Source organism: Lactuca saligna, chromosome 6 (genome assembly GCF_052625555.1).
Source record: "Lactuca saligna cultivar CGN05327 chromosome 6, ASM5262555v1, whole genome shotgun sequence".
NCBI lineage: Eukaryota > Viridiplantae > Streptophyta > Magnoliopsida > Asterales > Asteraceae > Lactuca > Lactuca saligna.
In genome coordinates, this window is record NC_136422.1 from 25,238,720 (window position 1) to 25,259,846 (window position 21,127).

A 21,127-nucleotide genomic window follows, 5' to 3' on the forward strand; every position below is an offset into this window, starting at 1 on the left:
GTATGTGTAGGAAAAAATAGAAAAAAAACATGAAAAATATAGAAACCGTTTTTTTTTTTTTTTTTTTTTTTTTTTTTTGTTTTTCACTCGGCGGTTGAACCGGTCACCATACCGGTTCAACTAAAAAACCGGTTTTTAAAACATTGCATTAAACTTTCTTGAAAACAAAAAAATGTTAGAAATTAAAGCTTAGATTCAAAAAAACCACAAGAACCATTCAAAAAGTTTTGTCTACATTAATTGAAGTAAATTCATACTATTAATCTCACTTGTGTTTTATTAACTATTAAAATTATCTTTATATAATGTTTTTGGGGATGTTTTGAACCTAAAACACACAACCCATATTATATACTTTATAATCTAAGGGGCAAAATGACAAATGATGAAAAGCAGCCGAAATTTTTTCTCAAATGGTCCAAGCAAAACCGGATCCAGGCCCAAGTTAAATAGCCGGGCCGGGTGCCATCTTGACACCCTTACCTCCGGATGTATTGGTGACGGAAATGAGTTAACGGGTCGATCTAATCCTCTTTGATTTGTTATTTAGTTTGCCCCGATTAATTGTTGTTTGAGGATTTTTAATGATTTTCTGTTTGTTATTTGTAGAATTGGGCTGGGCTAACGGATCGATTATATTCGTTTTGATTTAGTCATGAGACCTTTAAGCTTAAGGGATAGAATCATGGAAGTATCATCTTGGACTTCTTATATCTGAACAAGCATTTTGATACCAATAAATTGGTTAAATTATCATTAGATCACTATTAAAATATTAAATTGAAAAGGATTTGCTTAATTCAAAGTTACCAGAATAATGCAATATGATGTTCCTATGAATTAGTAGAACACAGTCTTTTAAAATTATAAAACTACCATATTTGTACATTGTAGTTTTGTCTATGATAAGATTTCAATCTATAATTAATTAATTATTTTTAGTATTCTATTTGAAATGTATCATGGTTAGTATAAACAACGCATACTCATGGATTATTTGTATTTTCCTTTCTTTTCTATAAATTTTCAATTTTCAATTTATGATGTTTAACATTTCATACAAAATTAAAACCAATATGATATAGTAACTATTAATGTATATAAAATTTGTAACATATCCAAGTATATCCAAGTATAGTTTATACAAACAATTAGAAGAAATAGACCGGACCATTATTGAACATTCATGATGAACAAAGGAAAACCCATTATTGAACATTCATGCTATTTCTTTTTCCCTTCCAATAATGGTTTTATAACACGTAAAATGACAATTTATTCCTTTAAACTGCCAAAAAAATAACATAAATGACCATTTAAACCAAATGTGAAGACTTTGTAGGCTACAATGACATTTTCCTTTTATATAATTATATCGCAAAATATATGAAATGTTAGTGTATACATATTATGTATAGACTATAGTTAAGTCCATGTTAGGCCTATTTTGTATGGCTCATTACTTCTCGTATGCCCTCTAACAATTTTCCAAAGGTAAATCAGACTTATGTCGTAAGGAATCAAAGCACGTTGTATGTTGTGTTCTCATAATCATTTGGCATACTAACCTCGCGTTCCTTTGGTTTCCGTGTAATGTCTAATTCCATTACTTACGTATATTCCAATTTTTGGTATTTCATTTTATCCAACCAAATAGAATATTAGTTAGGAGTTAAGATATCATATGTGAAAAATGACGTAGCTTAGTTGGTTGTTTTTTGGATGAAATGTGTAAGACTTGGGATAAAACAAGAAGACGTCAACTCTACGTAATGATAGTGTCACGATTTTCCCATGCATGTACTTTAACTTTTAACTGATACGAGAGCGCCTTGTTATCATTCATAGGTCGGGGGAGTGGTAACACTCTTAGCATACTGTCACATCAGATTTTTTGATGTCGCATCAAATTTTTTGAAGCAACACAAGCTAGAAGGAGTGATAACACCCAAGTTGTATAATGTATGAAGTTGTGAAATATTATTTAAATAGGTTTTATTTAAATATGTTTTTGATGACGAGCCACCCTTGGCGAGGCTTGTATTGTGTTTAATGGGGGTGGTCTTAGGGAGCATGATGAGCTAAAGGTGAGTGCCACTCCCTCTAGCCTTAGCGGGTCAATGAGTACTATGTTACCTTCCACACTGTTGAATATGTTATAAAACCCTTTTATTAATTGTTTCATATTATATAGAGTTATTATTTGATTTAATAATGATTTATTTATGAATGTTTTCTATTTATAAGGGTTTTAGAGTTTGTTCACGACTCTTTGTAAGGTTATTATATAAAATCATATAGATGTGTTAGTTTATTCTTTCCAACAAGTTTTTCCTTGATCTCCTTTGAGATTTAGCAGCAATGTAATCTTTAATATTAGTGTCGTTTTACTTTTTTTTTTTCCTTTTTTGGGTTTTCCTCTTTACATCGTGATATTCGTATGGTTGTTTTATTAAATTTTTATGCATTAGTAGTTAATCTATTTTATAACACACAACCATTTGGGGAAGTTTGGGAAGGTGGGATGTGGATGTTGCAATTCACTCTTTTTGGGATTTATGATAAAATGCATTTTATTCATAATATTCACGTATAATTGTGCTAGCGTATGAATGTATGATCAATGAAGCCATGTGCCACAATATTATTCTTACGATGCATCATCATTTATTTCATAATCTTGTGCTCACATTAGTCACATAATAGTGAAATTCCCAAGCTACTATATATAAATGTATTTATACCCATAGAGCATCACAATGCATGGTTTAGTGGACTTTTTCACATTCAAATGATTAAACTAAATTATTAAACCATAATGAGATGTCAAGTTTTACGTCCAATTATTTGGAGTTCATGAACAATACACTTAAATAATAAAGTTATACAAAAAAATAACATACTAATGTAACAATCTTATTGAAACTCTTGGAGTTCAAGTGGATGTCCTTAAAATGTAAAGTTTCCAACTTAACGTTGTCAGCAGATTAGGTTGAGGGATATCCTCACACGTGAGAAGGGAGTGAAAAGAGGTCACGTCATTATTTAAGCATTCCACAACAACTCCACTAGCTTGTGGAAATGATGTTAACCGGTGAAGAGACAATGAAGAAGACAGAGGTTGTAAAGAGAGATAGAATCATAGAAACAAACAAATATTCCACCAAACACAACCCTCGTCTTCTTCCGTAGCCGATACCACGCCACAAGACATCCACCCATATTTGAGACGGTGTTCACACGTGGCTTTCTATGCCATATAGGACATCACGCATAGGGTGAGGCCCATACCGAAGGCCTTATGTGTGCTAATATCTTGTGAGAAATGAAATGAAGATGCAGAATGAGGGGTAGCCTCAATTTGGATGCTTTTTGTCTTATTTGAAACTGTCACCTAAATTTCTAATGTCGACTAATTAACACTTCTGCCTGCTCTTATGTTACGCAATGACAATATGACAAGTCAATGGTGTTGAAAATAAGAGACAAACACCATACATACCTTTTCTATATTAGAGCCTATTAGACCCTATGAAAAATGAATATAACGAAAATAATTATTAAATATCAAGCAATTTACACACGTTATTCAAGTATATCTTATAGGATTATAGCATCTTCTATGCTATCTATAGTCAATGTGAACAAGTCATAGAAACACAAGTTTGAAATCTAATTTTGGTAGTAAGAATGATGCGACTGCTATTTTAGTTTTTTGACTTTGGTTGATCATGCAAATTTGTGGTCCATTTGGTGTAACTTAGGTGTCATACGCGTGGGTCGTAATTCTTATCTTACATATTTTATGATATTTGATAAAAAAAAAAAAATTAAACAAAAGCTTATCAACAAACTATATGTTTACGATAAAAGATCAAATACACGACTTTCAATTTCAAAATATAAGATAACTATTTTAAATTTTATGGTTTGGCTCAGAAGTTTTTATGGACAATATGAGAAGCATGGTCGGTCTTTAGGATTCAAATGTCTATAACTAATCGGAAAAAAGACCTTAAAAATTAAATGGAGATCATTAGACGTTATATATATATATATATATATATATATATATATATATATATATATATATATATATATATATATATGGTGGGTCATTAGGATTCAAATGTCCATAACTAATCGGAAAAAAGACCTTAAAAATTAAATGGAGATCATTAGTAGTTATATATATATATATATATATATATATATATATATATATATATATATATATATATATATATATATATATATATATATATATATATATATTCAGGTTCATTTGATACCATGCTAATTTTGTAAGACCGTGAAACCAAATCTAAAAATAATTTTAAAATGCAAAATAAAATGATAAATCCAAAAATTCTTTTTTTAACTATTATTTTCGGAACTTTATTTACCTAAAAAAATATAAAAAAAAAATTATCATTTTTATTTAAATATACGTGAAATATTCTAATAAAATATTACATTGTACATATTCTAATATAAGTTTTAGAATGTTAGAATATTCTACTAGATTTGTCAGATATGTAGAATATTCTCGTTTTCAGTTCAATAGTTCGCCTCATGTATTTAATCACAAGTTATTATATGTATTTCATCACATATGATTTATATGGAAAATATTTGTTTTCGTGTTCTTAATTAATTTAATACTTGTTCTCGTGCGTATAATCGCATGTGATTATATGTATCTAATCACATATAATTTATATAGACACAATTTAATTTTTTCCATATAAATCATATGTGTTTAGATACATATAATCACATGTGATTAAATATATTTAATCACATATGATTTAAGTTGCTAAATAATAACTATTGAATCAATAACACGAAAATGAATCTTGTCACATAAATCATATGTGATTATATCAATATATATATATATATATATATATATATATATATATATATATATATATATAATCACATATGATTCAGTAGTAGGTCTTGTGTATTTCATCACATGTGATTATATGTAGTTAGTCTCATATGATTTGAGTGTAAAAGTTATTTTCACGTTTTTGATTTTATAGTTGTTTTCGTGTATATAATCACATGTGATTACATGTATCTAATCACATGTGATTATATGTATCTAATCACATATGATTTATATGGAGAAAATTAATTTTTGTCCATACAAATAATATGTGATTAAATACATGAAAATGCGAAAATGAATCGTATCCTTATAAATCATATGTGATTAGAAATATGTAGTCTCATGTGATTAAATGTATTTAATCATATATTATTTATGTAGAAAATATTTATTTTTGCCTTTTCGATTAAATAGTTGATCTCGTGTATTTATTCGCATGTGATTATATATAATAATTATTATGATTATATATATTTAATCACACATGGATAATATGGACTATGAACAACTATTGAATTGAAAACGCAAAAACGAATCTTGTTCACTTAAATCATATGTGATTTAAATACATATAATCACATGTGATTAAATACATGAGAATAATTATTGAAACGAATATTATCCATATAATGTGTGATTAGATATATAAATACACAAGAACAACTATTGAATAAAAAACACTAACAAGAAGCTTGTCCACATAAATCATATTGTATACATATAATCACATGTTGTTATATGTATTTAATCACATACGATTTTTGTGGACAATATTCATTTTCTCATTTTTTATCAATAATTATTCACGTATATTTAATCAAATGTAAATATATGTATTTAATCATATATGATTATATGTATCTAATCACATATGATTTTGTGCTGTTTATTAAATAGTTTTGCACATATATAAAATCTCATGTAATTATATGTAACTAATCATATATGATTCAATAGTTAGTCTCGTATATTTAATCACATTTGATTATATGTAGTTAGTCCCATATGATTTGTGTGGAAAAGTTTTTCTTTCACGTTTTTTATTCAATAGTTGTTTCTATGTATATAATAATATGTGATTATATGTATTTAATCATATATGATTTATATGGACACAATTCTTTTTTGTCCATACAAATCATATGTGGTTAAACACGCGAGAAAGCGAAAATGAATCGTGTTTTTATAAATCTTATGTGATTAGATACATATAATCACATGTAATTAGATATATTTAATCACATATTATTTATGTGAACAATATTTATTTTCATGTTTTCGATTAAATACTTGATCTCGTGTATTTAATTTTTTTTATTTATTTTCATGTTTTCTATTAAATAGTTGATCTCATAATTACAACAGCTCTTTATAAATAATATCCACCATAGAATAATTTATATTTCGTGATAACATTGCAAAATTGATTATATTGTGCAATAAACATGCATAATTGTTGATGAACTGTGAAATTATTTGTAAAAACTGAAGTTTTATGCAGCCTCTTCTATATAAAAAGTAATTACATAATTTTCGTAATTATATAATTGATCAATTTGTTAATCATTACATCATTCATGATTATATCTTTGTGATTATTCTTTTTTTCCTTCATAATATCATGTTAAATGCATTTCCCAAATGTGAAATGAAAAAAAAAAAAAAAAGACTCACCGTGTCAAGAGGAAAGGCTTGTTTAGATTACTGATGATATTGAGGATAATATTGTCATTTGTGACAACATCAAGCTTAGGGCCAGGAAATTGACCATTGATTAAGATAATCTGCAAAACAAACGTTAAACACTAATTAGCAAAACTAAGAGTAAATTTCACTTAATTAAAACTAAAAAAAAAAACAAAAGTGAGAAGCAATTAGAGACTTAAACAATCAAGAACCTATTAGGGATAGCAAGAGGAGAACATGTTGAAGTCGGTGTCATGTATTTATTTATATATGATTATGTGAATTTAATCATATATTATTAAACCATATTATCACATTATACTATATTATAAGCTTATTACTGGTAAAGAATTTTTTATATATAAAAAAATTGTGTTAGATAACTAGGTCTTGTATTTGATAACACAATTTATTATTTGCTAACTAATTAATAAGATAAATAACTTTTTTTTGGAACCGGCAAATAGATTATATATAAAAGAAAAACATAGATAAATAACTAAATGTTGATTTTAAAAATACGCTATAGCAATTAATGCATATTATAACCTTAAATACTAATAGACTAAACCACATCTCATAATAAATGAATATGTCAACCATTCATTTGTTTTATGTCATATGCTTAAATATGAATTTCTCGTAAATAACTTTCATAGAACAAAAATAACTCTCATAATTAAACATATCTTTATTAATTTATAAAGATTGAATAGAAATTTATTTTTTATCACAACAATCATTTACATCATATCTTGATCTTAGTAACATTGGTTCCTATGTACAAAAATTTTCAACTTATTGTCATTAAGAAATTATATATGTATTAGATTAATAACTAAATAATTTAACAAAATACAAATGACATATCACACAACTTTCATTAAATTCAAATTTCATATTCAAACAAAAGTAGTTATCGATCATATCCTTTGAAAAAATTTCAATTAAGAGATGAGGGAAGGAAGAAATGACCTTAATGGAACAAGTAGATTAGGAATGTGCTTTTCTGAGATGGAAAAGAAGTGTAACCATATAAAACATATCACCCAAATCAAGCTTTTGTACATCTGAAACAACATATCTTTGTCTAAATCATTTAAGGTCTCTACTCTTTTGCCAATACTTCTTTTTCTCATCCAATGGCAACTCTGAAGAATTCTTGTGTTTTTCGTTATTTCTCTATATATAACAACTCACATTATGATTTATCAACTGGAAAAAACAATTGGTAAATAAATTAGTTCATCTAAGAGCAGTTTATTATCTAATAAATGGGTTCTTATGTTGATTTGGTTTTTCGATTTTGTCCAAAATTCATCATCCATCAATCATACGGTTCCTAATGTACTCCTGATATAACTAAAGGAATGATTGATGGATGAATGATTATGTGTCTCTCCATCATTCTTTAGTGATTTGATCTAGACCATCCATATGCCCTTAAAGTTGTAAATGTCATTCTCAAAGTTACAAAAGGGTTAACACATGCACCAATGCAGTAGAACAACTTCTATGACCTGATTTGGATAACACCAAACCAAAATCAATGTACTTTGAGGGAACTCCAACCATGGGCAATGTAATTTTACCAACACCATGACAACATCAATGAACAATATCATCAAATCATTTTTGTATGTGTTCATTCCCCCCTCCCTTATTCTCAGGCATTACAACAAACACTTGGAATGCATCCTCAAATGACCCATAAACCTTACCAATTTCCAGCAGTAAGGCCGACTACCAAAATGAATTACATTTTATTAAGAAAAGAAGATGAGATCGATTATGAGATAATGGACAACAAACTATTCCAAATTAAAAACTACTAAAGGAAAATCTGAGTGTTGAGGAAAAAGTGTGTTGAGAATACATACCTGTGACATCCCCAATTTCACGGTCAGAAAAGACCGATTTGTTTATGCTTTGTTTTTAAAATTAGAGTAATCTTTTAAAGAAAACAGTTGTGGAATTTGTTCCCAAAACAAAATATGATAAAAATTATCAAAGCATTTTTTTTAAAGAAATGTATTTTCATTATATAACAAAATCTCAGGATGTCATGTTCAATACAGACCAAAAGCATAAACAGAACAAAATAAACCTTACAACAATTATTCATAAATACTGGCCTATAATCCAAATTCTCTCGTCAAGTCCACCAACTTATACTCTTGTGTCATTACCTGTAATGCAAAGAAAACTGAGTGGGTCAGACTTGGGAGTCTGGTGAGCATATAGGGTTTTCAACCCACAATAATATAATTATTATATTTAATTATCAAACAATCAATTCAAATACCCACCCCCGTTATCTCCATTTATTTCTTAAATATTTATCCTAAGAACCAATTACCCTTCTCCCATTCATTCCTAAGGATTTTCCTAAAGAACTGGCACAATGTCTAGTGCTGCCAAGGTTCTTAGATTACCTCTGGTGAACATGCAATTCACAATAATTGATGAACATCTAGTTCAAGAACACCTAATGAACACTTAGTTCCAATATTACCCAATGAACACCTAGTTCACAAACACTTAATGAACATTTAGTTCAATTATCCCTGATGAACACTAAGTTCAAATATCTAATGAACACTTAGTTCGAATATCCCTGGTGAACCCAATCACCTAAGGAACACAGAGAATGAAAGCTCTTAGTTTAAACAACATGATAATAAAGTATATCTCGATCCTACGAAACCACTAATGTTATAAACACGTATAAATTATATTTCTAAAACAATATATCCCATCCCGTCGATCCCCACATACTGACCCTATACAATGATCTTATGAGATCTAGCCTAAGGAATCGATATGAACCACAAACTGATGAAGTTGCTTTGGAAATTCCCTGGCAGCAAACGAGGATCAATAAAGAAATCAAATGAGGGGATTGGAATAAGTTTCACCACGAACCTTCATTCGTAAAAGAAAGAACCACAAGACAATTAAGTCAGGGGTAGTTATCTAGATAACAATGCCTAGGTGTTGTCCGACTATCATGAGGTATTATACCCCCAAACTCTACCTATCCCAGCATCGAACTTTGCCTAGCAGTGGCCTGAATACATGAGGTATTTCACCCCCAGACACACCCTATCCAACAATATAACACCAGACACACCTATCAGTGGTCTATTACCGACACACTTTATTAGGCAGTCTACGAAGTTCCCTTAATTACTTTGTGAAAGAAAATGCTGACATATGAAGCTCGGTCGATTACTTCATAAAAGAAACGCTGACTCCAAAGCTCTCTCAAAATAAAAGTATGGGGAAATACTACTAGAGTACCCCCGTACGCTCCCGTAGCTGATACACAAAATTGTCAAAAAGACTTTGTTCATGATAGTACTTCTGGCACATTATAGTACTCTGGTATGCGAAAGAATCGTACCCGAAAACATAATAGTACCCTGGCACAAGCAGCACCCAAGACACAGAGCTTTGAAAAATTCTTCGTACATAAAATGTACTTCTGTACGTAGGACGTACTCCACCGATCATCAATCTCACTCCACACATACTCTTAATAAGAGACTACCCAAATTCCAATCTTAATTGAACTAAACATCCCGTTTAAGTCTTAACCCATCACTAGGCAAACCTACAATGTTTATAATCAATTTTTGATACTATCTCTGTTTAGGAAACGCTAACTACTAAATACTTAACACAAGGTTTTAAGTAATAGTATCATATATACACATCTTAACACATATTGAACCATATATGATTCGCCCGTTGTATACTATCAAATATATCTACCCCGTATTTCCGACAATAACAAATACTTTACATACCTATGTACATTTCATACTTTAATCAATACACGTATAAAAATCACGTTCCTAAAAGGGACTATACGCATGATACCTTATCGTATGAACACGTAATTCAAAAATACATAATCCGTACTCCCAGATCTAAAATTTACCTCCTTACCTAATCCATATTCCCGGATCTAAAACTAACCTCTTGATTTGATCCATACTTTCGGATCTAAAACTAACCTCCTAACCCGATCCATACATCCAGATCTAAAACAAGTTTATCTCTTTATCCTTTCATCTCATGGTCCAACCCACCTTTTATCACCTACCAACAAGCTAATATACTCATGTTCTACCCAACATATTTTTAGATACAAATACGTATATAGTTTAACTTATTAAAACTTATATAATTCATCCATTACACAATCGTCTCAAATAAACAACAAAATATTATACACGTAGCATGTATTTCATAGAAAATAATTAATATTTTTGTATTAGAAAAAGTGACCACACACTCACTTGATTAGAAGATGATCGGACAGCACTACGGCGTGTAGAAGTAGTATTCTTCGGTAGATCTGGAAGATCTTCACAAAAAATTGGCTTCTCGCGGGCAGAGCTTCGGCACGGGAATCGCACTTCTCGGGATCTTCGAGGCTTCAGGACTTGCTTCGGGTCTCGGGAATAATACCGGGGCTTCGGGATATTTTTTGCATGAAAAACGATGCAAAAACGCAAGAGAAAGGGAAGAAATGAGCAAAGAACTCGGCTGCACTTGACTTCCTTTTATAGGGGCTGGAAACCCAAATTACACTAGGCGTAAATTACATTACGCTGGGCGTAATGAGGATAGGCCGGATCTACGGGCATTACAATACCGATTATCAACATTACATGAGGATGTGAGGAAATAAAAGCTAATTAATACTATATTGAAATGGTTCGTAACTTAATTGGCATGAGATCAGAGTACAAAGAAGATGTACAGCACCGATTTTTTCTCAAAGGCTCGTCGATATTGGTGGTGCATCAAGAGCATTCTCCTCCTGATTTCCTAAATTATTTCAGATAATGGTGATGTGTCGACCTCAACGATAATTAGTCATCGACTAGATGTCTCTCAATAGCATTGTTATGTCTTTTCATCATTCAACAATCTCTTAAGTGAATAATCCAATTCTAGTCTTCTTTTAGGGTTTCAGAAGACATACCAAGCCTCACAACGAGGTTGAAAGCTTTATTGGCGAAGGGGAACTTATTATGGCTACGATCTAAAAGCCCGTACATGCGATTGAATCTTCGTCGTCTGATGATATCCATAACTAGAGAGTCGTACGTAGGGATAACAGCAAGAGGTGGTTCCGAAGGTACAAGGAGTAGACACAGAGGAAAAAGGTGGTGAATCTGGAGACAGTGGTATGGTGGTTCCGGTGGCGGCAGTGCGATGGTCCGGTGGTCTTAGTGGTGGTCCGATGATCTTGATGGTGGTGTTCAAACAAATAATTGTGAAAGTGATGTAGCTTTTGTCTAATAATAAATAGCAAATATATTAAAAAAACAAATAAATAATAATAATAAATGTTTACATTTCTAACATTTTAATATTAATGGTTCACAATTGTTCTCAAATGTTCTCAAAATAAAAAAACATATATATATATATATATATATATATATATATATATATATATATATATATATATATATATATATATACTAATAAAAGAGTAGTTCTTTTGCCATGTATCACCATATTAGACATATTAATTAATGTGTTGCCACTTATCAATCTATTAGTTTTCCATTTTAAATTTATTAGGCCTCCTCATTAATGTGATTATATTTTAAAATTTAAATATTAAATTATTGTTTTCATTAATTCACAAATAAAAAATATCTAATATATATTAAAAATTAATTTTCTATATTTATTTGAATCAATGATTTTAATTTCACATAACTAATAAAAATATCTCTTAAATTAATAATTTATTTAAAATAACTTATTAATAATTTTGAGTTTATACTATAAAAGTTTGATTAATTTTATAACCGTGGTTCCCACGGGTTATAAACTAATATATATATATATATATATATATATATATATATATATATATATATATATATATATATATATATATATATATATATATATGGGCTTCAAGGTAGTAGTAACTATTTAAGGTATGATTACTTTTGTATTAATTATATTAACCTATTTTGTTATCATATTAGTGGTATTTACGAATTTTGATATGATATTAGTCATATTTAACTTTTTTTATATTAAAAAGTTAACAATTGATGATCCCCGATTAAATTCCGTCTAGCCGATTAATCTCTTAACCCCAGTCCACCGACTAGCTAACGTTGAACGATTTTTACAACCTTGATATATATATATATATATATATATATATATATATATATATATATATATATATATATATATATATATATATATAGAGAGAGAGAGAGAGAGAGAGAGAGAGAGCTAGGTTCAAAATTGAATTGACATCAATTGTGCGGACGTGTAGACAATGTTATTCTGTGAGAATGACAAAGAAAATATGTTGTTTGATAATATTAATACGTTTAATCTTATATAACTGTTGTCATTATCATATATTCTTACTAATTAAATCATTTATAAGGATATTATAAACTTTTTTTTTATTATTTTCATTCTGTTATAATGTTGTCAGAATGTTTATTGAGTCGTATTCTGTCAAAATTAAAATAAGTAAAAATCGATGTGTGTAAACAAAAATTAATAGGAATGCATGAAAATGACGATATTTTTGTAAGGTTGAACGTATTCGCATTATTAAACAGCTTATTCTCTTAGTAATTCTCATAGAATAGTACTGTCCATACGTCCGCACAATAATTGTCCATCCAAATTTAACCTAGACCTATATATATATATATATATAGAAAGAGATAGTTTAATTGAGAAAATAAAAAAGGTTGTATATAAGGTAATCATTCTCAGCCTATCATTTTTTTTTTCCGTAAACACTCTGATGTATCAGGCCGACTGATGATGAATAGTATTCATATATGAATATAAATATAAGTGCATTCATATATGAATTCATCAACCCCTCCCGCCACATTTGCCATCAGCAACCACCCCCACATCCTCCACAACCAACCGCCGATATATTCATATATGAATAACCAGTTCCTCTATATTTATTATTCATATATGAATATAGATACCCATATATTGTTTCAAGTTTTAGAGTTTATTTTTTATCGAAAAAAAAACTAAAAATATATAAATTTATAACTTACATTGTGAATGTTAAATATATTTTTCAGATTCACCGTCATAATTAATATTCACATTGTTAATCTGCATATATTCACACAATGAATTTGACAAAGAAAATGTAATTTTTTTTTGAATTTGATATCAATGGAAAAAGAATCAAAAGCTATGAATTTTTATATTTTGAGTTTATTTTTTTAATAAAAAATAAGCTCTAATAATTAAAAAAAAATTGTTCATTGGTTAATAATTGTTTCTCATGAATTTTACCCATTAATACAATGTGTATAAATGGACTATTTTAATATTTCTTATATTTAGCGTATTTTCTAATGGATAAATAATTTTAAAAAGTCAATGAAGAATGAAGATATATACCATAGTTGGTATTCGAAAGAAGAATGTGGTCAACGAGATCTCATCCTCTGACCTCTACTATGGCAATGGGAAAGGGACTCAATCACATCCAACTCCTTCCGCGTACTTCGCTTCAAGTGTGGAGCCATTGAACTATATTACGGTTTTTCACACAAAAATCCTTAAGTTTTTGATATTTTATGGTTATATTAAGGGGACCCTTATATTAAGTTATGTTTTTGACTAAATTATATAAATGATCCTTCTCATTTACAAAAACTCATACATTTATTCCTTAATATTTTTTATAACGTGAATAGTCCTTATGTTTCACAAACTTACATCATTGAGAAAATGATTTTTTAAAATACTTTTTAACATCTATTATCTTTTCTTGTAGTTACTTACAATATATATATATATATATATATATATATATATATATATATATAGAGAGAGAGAGAGAGAGAGAGAGAAAAAGAGATATTCAAATGAGAACTCAAAAAAGTTAAGAACCATAGGAACCATATATTTAAATGTTTTTATTAAGAGCATTTGGACAAATCCAATATTATATTGTATTAAACAAACTTTTTCATTTCCAAGTTTACAAACTACTTGTCACTTGTTATTGGACCACCATCAGACTGTTGTCGGACCGCTATTGGACTAACATTAAATTCAGTGATACTTTTCTGGTAGTATTCACAGTTTAATAGATTAAACAAATCTAGCCCTTATTTCTTTGGTAATATTTTTTTCTTGCCAAAATATACAAATTTTTAGTTAAAAATATAATTATGTCCTCAAAAAAATCATGTTTCTTTTTTCTAAATTGTATATTTCTTCAAAAAAATATTTCGTGTATAAAAAATATATTATGTATAAGAAACATATTGTATATCAGAGTCTATGATGTTTTTCAATTAAATTGGTGCAATAGTGAACTGTCCAAAGAACAAGAAATCGAATTTTTTGGCTGTCTGACACATGAACTCGACAAGTCCATGATGAACTCGACGACTTGGGTGAACTCGACGAGTTCAGAGCCCAACTCGATGAGTTGACTCATTAGTTACCTAAAACTTCGATTTTTAGATTTGAAATTACAAGTTTTAATTTTGGAAATTTAAATAAAAAAAACCTAGAAGATATCATTATGGTTTTATTAATAATTTAATTAAAAGATTAATTAAAAGACAATTAATAATTCCATGTTATAGTTTAAATTTAATTAAATTAAAAGCTTAATTTATTAAAAGATTAAACCTTAGTATTTTAAAAGTTTAAAATACACCCGCATACTATATAAAATTAAAAGTATAATATATTATATATGTATAAGAAAAGGCAGTGTTACCGTTAGTAAGTCTCATTCATGAAGCTGATCTATAAGACATGTTTAAGGAAGCGACCTTTAACATGACCCCCATTGGGTATCCACACTTACCCACCGCACACTTGATTAGTGGAGGGTCGTTGGCCGAACGAGTTTGATACTTTGATACGACATTAAATCTCATTAAAAGGATAATGCATATACAAAGTAACTAAACCTTTTATAAATTTTCAATCTTAGTTACTTTAGGAAAATGGGAATTTGATGCTAACCCATGAAATTGCACATTGCACCTTATTGGTCGTTAGTGGAGTGTGTGTGATTAACCGGCACACTAATTTATGACTAATGAAGGATGGTAATGAGTAGCTCGTAAATTATTGTTGATCAATGGAACGTGTGTGGTTAACCTGCACATTGATTAGATGATAAAGGACATCGAGAGTATCAAGCTACTTTGCATGGTTATTCACACATTGTTTGTGATCCTCGGTATCCTAGTCACAAACGTGAAGGGCATAATCGAGATTAAACATGCCATTGAAAAGTTTGATGAATCTCAAACAATCTAGGAATTTCATTTAAAACCAAATTCGTTAAAATTTTGTTTTCGTTGTGGAATTGGTAAATCGTCATTTACCTACCTTCAAATAATTTACAATTGGATTACGACATCCCTCTTCCGAATTGTGAATTATTGTGTTGATTCCTAGCCTTAATATTTCATTTGGGTGTTATATTAAGGATTGTATCAACAGACTTGGATTTCTCCCTTTTGTAGATGTCTAGTTTTGACAACTATGGTCTTCCACAATCCTTTGGAAAAGGTTTTCCTCTTGAAGGTGATCTTCCACATGTCGATCAAGGTGAAAGATCAATCACTTCTCCGTGCATTAGTGGAACTAGATATAATTCTTCTCTTCCTCCACCTCCTCTCATGATTCTCCTCGACTCACATTTTCGTCAACTTAAAAGTTCAAGGTCACTCAAGCCCTATTGGCATGCAAGCATCGAGATGGAAGTCCTGTGTGTGCACACGTTCTGAAGATGAAGCTGCACATTGATAAACTGGGAATGTTGGGTGTCGTTTTCCCGAGGAAGCTGGCTATTAACTTGGTTCTTCAATCACTTCCTGAGTCGTATAGTCAGTTTATTAAGGACTACTATATGACAGACCACAACCTGACTCTTATCGATCTGACATATTTGCTAATTGCTACTGAATCAGCAATGATTTGGCGCACTAGTAAAGCAAAATTGATTGGAAGATCTACTTCCCAAATTTCCATCAACATAGGTAATAACAACGTTGATAGTCCAGAAATTAGCCAAGGTTGAAAATTTTGACCGTAAGATAAAGGCTGACTCTAAGATAGTTCTGAGGGGTTTTAGTATACTACAACATCCTATGGTGCACATACAACCCTAAATGCTTTGGATCTACGTTTTCTCTAATTATACATGCAATATTGTTTCCAAAGCATTAAGCCAACAACTAGCATGCAAATGACATAATCAACATAAAATTGAGTTATAGAATTACCTCTTTGTTGTAGCTTGTAGAACTTTTTAAGTTTAGCCTTTAAGAATTTAGTGCCCTAAGTCTTGCACCTCAAATGGAAACACAAAATCCTAGTACAAAGGATAACTTTTAAGAGAATATCCTAACACCAAAATCGACTCAATGATCACCAAGAACACTAGTGTGTCTAGTAGCCAATTTTGGATGCTATGGGACTTCTTATATAGTGTGGCAAGATTAGGGTCACACCATGTAAACCTAATGTGCATGACCTTCCATATTCCTTAGGCTCCATGGGTTTAAACCCCCATGGATCATCCATGGGTTGTAACTTTGGTTTAGCTCAACCTACAAAATCATGGATCATTGGCCCACAACATAAGAATGAATGATTTACTAAATCAACCCCTTATATTTAATTAGTCTCTTTTGATCACAAAATTAATTCCAAATTAATTTTTTTTATCAATACTAATTAAACAATAATATGATTTCATGTTAATATATTAGAACTTATAATATATTAACAAATCATAAATAACCTCTTCTCAAAAGTCCATCCTATCAAATTGTCCTGGTGATATGCAACCTAAATGGATCATGTTACTCTCGAGTCAAGTACATACCAATTATAGTTATGGGTCTAGACACCTAATCCAACAGTATGAAAGGGTTTTGAGCATTCTAACACTCCTATGGTGTACATGCAACCCTAAATACCTTGGATCTATGTTTTCTCTATTATACATGCAAACTTGAACTTTCCAAGGTATTACCCCAACTAGCATACAATCATAGCTACTTGGGTAATATAAACAAGTTAGAAGACATACCTTTTCGTGTAGCTTGATTCCATGGAGCTTAAGATCCTAGTGCCTCAAGTGTGACACCTCAAATGGTTCACACAACATCACTAACATCTTGGAATAACTTGAGAGAAAAGGTTCCCATGCTCAAATCGGCTAGCCCTCATGTGTACACACTAGTGCCATTTTCTTGAGCCATGGGGTCCTTATATATTGTGGCTATTAGGGTTACACCATGTAACCCATGTCTTTCCATATTCTTCATGCTCCAAGGGTTAAAACCTCCATGGAGTATCCATGGGTTACTCCATTGGTTTAGCCCAAGATGAAAAACTATGGATCATAAGCCTACATATATAAGAATGAATGATTTACACAATCAATCCCTGTATATTTAATTAGTCTCCTTTTGATCACAATATTAATTCCAAATTAATTCTTAATCAATAATAAGTAAATAATATGATTTCATATTAATATATTAGAACTTATAATATATTAACAAATCATAATTATCCTTTTCTCACAAAAGTCTATCCAAATTGTTCTGATGCCATGCAACCCAAATAGACCATGCCAATTGAGTTAAGTACATACCAATTATAGTTATGGACTTAGACACTAATCCAACAGTCTCCCATTTGGATAAGTCTAAAACGATTATTGCGTATGACTTCAAAACCCGACTAGCAATCATAGCTCTTAAAACCTGTTGTCGAACTCTGAACAAATCAATGACGCGTCCATTAGATAAGAGATCATATATTCCTCCATTCTAGATATCATATGGGCTGAGAAATGGATTATAATCATTCTCTCTATCCATCTGTTGTTTCCTGATTTTCGATTTATGACGACTGACTAATTGAACAAATCAAATAAGTCCAGGCTTGGCCAAGCACTTAGGGGTGTAATCACTAAATCATCGAGGGGCCCACAAATATCGCTTTTACCTACATGGGGTAAAAGGAATGGATAAACTTCGACCCAAATTCTTTCTTTCACTTACTCATCAAATTACAAACAACGATATGTTTTATAACACCTAGTTACCGGTGCGTTTACATATGTCAATGTTGTAACATCCCAAGTTCAGGTATATCTTGTGACCCTTGATATTTTGAGTGCTTGTCCATTTTAGTCCTTTATTGAGAAAATGTGGTGAATGAGTACGCGAGGTGTATGCGAGTGTACGCTCAACGTACTCATATGCATGCTTTTGACACGGAAGCTACCTAGTACGCTGGGCGTACTAGGCCTAGAGTGAAAACCCTAATTCAAGGTGAGGCCCTTATTTAAAGGATATGACGGCCTCATTCCTGGCCACCATTCTCAGACAAAAACCCTCCTAAACCCTATTTTTCGTTCTTAAAGCTTGTGAGTGCATTTAAGAGCCTTGAGAGTATTCTTGTGTTTCTTTGGAGTGAAGAAGGAGCCTTGAAGAAGAAGGAGTGGGATTCCAGGCTTTGGATATGAGCTTATCTGAGTGTGCAGCTTCATTTTGAGGTATAAAGCTTAAAGCTTTCTCACTCTTTTGATTTATGCATCATAGTAGAGTATTTTAGGTTTTTGTCCCAAAAGTTGGAGACTTTATGAGATATTAAGCTCCAGACACTGAAGGTTCATGACAGTCTTGCCTCAATACCTACTTCCAAAGTATGATCGATTGTGGATCGTTTGAATAACCTAGTTATTCGGGAAGTCAAAACATACAAAGTGAAACAAAAGAATAATACTAATCCTATATGGCCCTAAAACTTTTGAGTCTCATATTGATTACTCATTATTCATTGTATAATGTTTCGAATAATCAACTTAATACTTGAATTAAAACAATAGTTGTCCCTGCTCGAAGCATGCTATGTTTTCTATGGTCCTTACTTTGTGAAATAGATCAATTGATAGCATTTCAACGATGCTCATTTCACAATTCCAAATTCTTTTCACTGCTAGAAAGTGTTAAATTCTAAACTATCATGTAATGATTCTTTTGTAATGTCTAGGTACCAAAAGTCATAGAGACTTGACCAACGATATTACAAAATATTCCTTTGGAGATTGTTACAAGACAATTCCATGGAAATGAAGTCTCAAATTCAAAGTATATTCATTTGAACATCCTTCTTGCATAAAAGTTTCTAACTATCTCATCTATTCTTCAACCCCTAATATGGAAACATTTCATATTTTCCATATGACAACTCATTATTAATAGAATCATGTCTATTCATAATAGTGTCAATATGTTCCATTCATTATTATACTTCCAACTGTCCTTAAGCGACCAATCATTGGTAAACCTTAGATTGTCCTTAATAGTTGTTTAACCACTTTAGGCATATCTGGTTCTAGTCTTTTTCCTCTTAATGCCCTAGGCATTTGGAAAATTAAAACACGAGAAATATTATAGCATATGCAATCGATCCTATACTCGAAGCATATGGGACACGATTCATAATGTCTAACATAAAGACATGATACTTGATCAGTATTTTGCTATAATATTTTTATTTGTCATGTTCTCATCAGTTGAATTATGAAGAGGAATGTCGTAATCATAATCAAATTTTGAGAACGCAATTAACATTTTCATATATAGAATTTCCTTATGTTAAACCATTCCAACATAACATTCATATATATATTTGGCTAAATTTGATTCAAAAACTCAATCTAAGCTTTTAGATTTTGAAATGAAGTATAATTTCCTCTCCCTTAATTATAGCAAAACAACTTTTCAAACCCTGCAACTTTACAATTTGAACCCTTTTGTTTTCTATAATTAATATTGCTAACTTGCAATACTTTCCATCATAATTATGCTCCCACTAGCATCATAATTATCATATTATTTGCATAACACTTATGCTCTCACTAGCTTTGACATGTATTCATAAATCAACTGGACTTCTAGAAATCAGTACTTATTGACTTCCTTTCCAAAGTTCAAATTTCTGATACGAGATGCTTCAATAATACTTTATCTAGGCTTCTCAAAATCATACACCTTTCCTTAGATAGCTCACATGTGTGTCTTAACAATTTTAGAACTTACAGCAATAAGTCTAAAATGTTTAGACCCTTTTCCATTTCTCACAATTCGAACTATGAAGAGGGATGTCGTAATCATAATCGAATTTGAGAATGCAAATAACACAATTGCTATCTTCTTAAAATCTACTAAGTGAAAGCGTTTTCTCACAATCATTTTCATGAATTGGAGAGAAACCTTATGACACTTAGATTTTTATGGTGTATGTGTTTCTATCCATGTGGATTTGTCAACACCATAATCACAAGACATGGTTAGTGATAAATCCAAACTCATATGGACTGAACTTGTTCAATCTTAATTTCTTTCCACCTGGCAGCACAAAGGCATGCCATTGCTTCCAGGTTGTTATGCAAACAACTGAGAGCTCATAGAACTCACATGCATAGTCAACTTA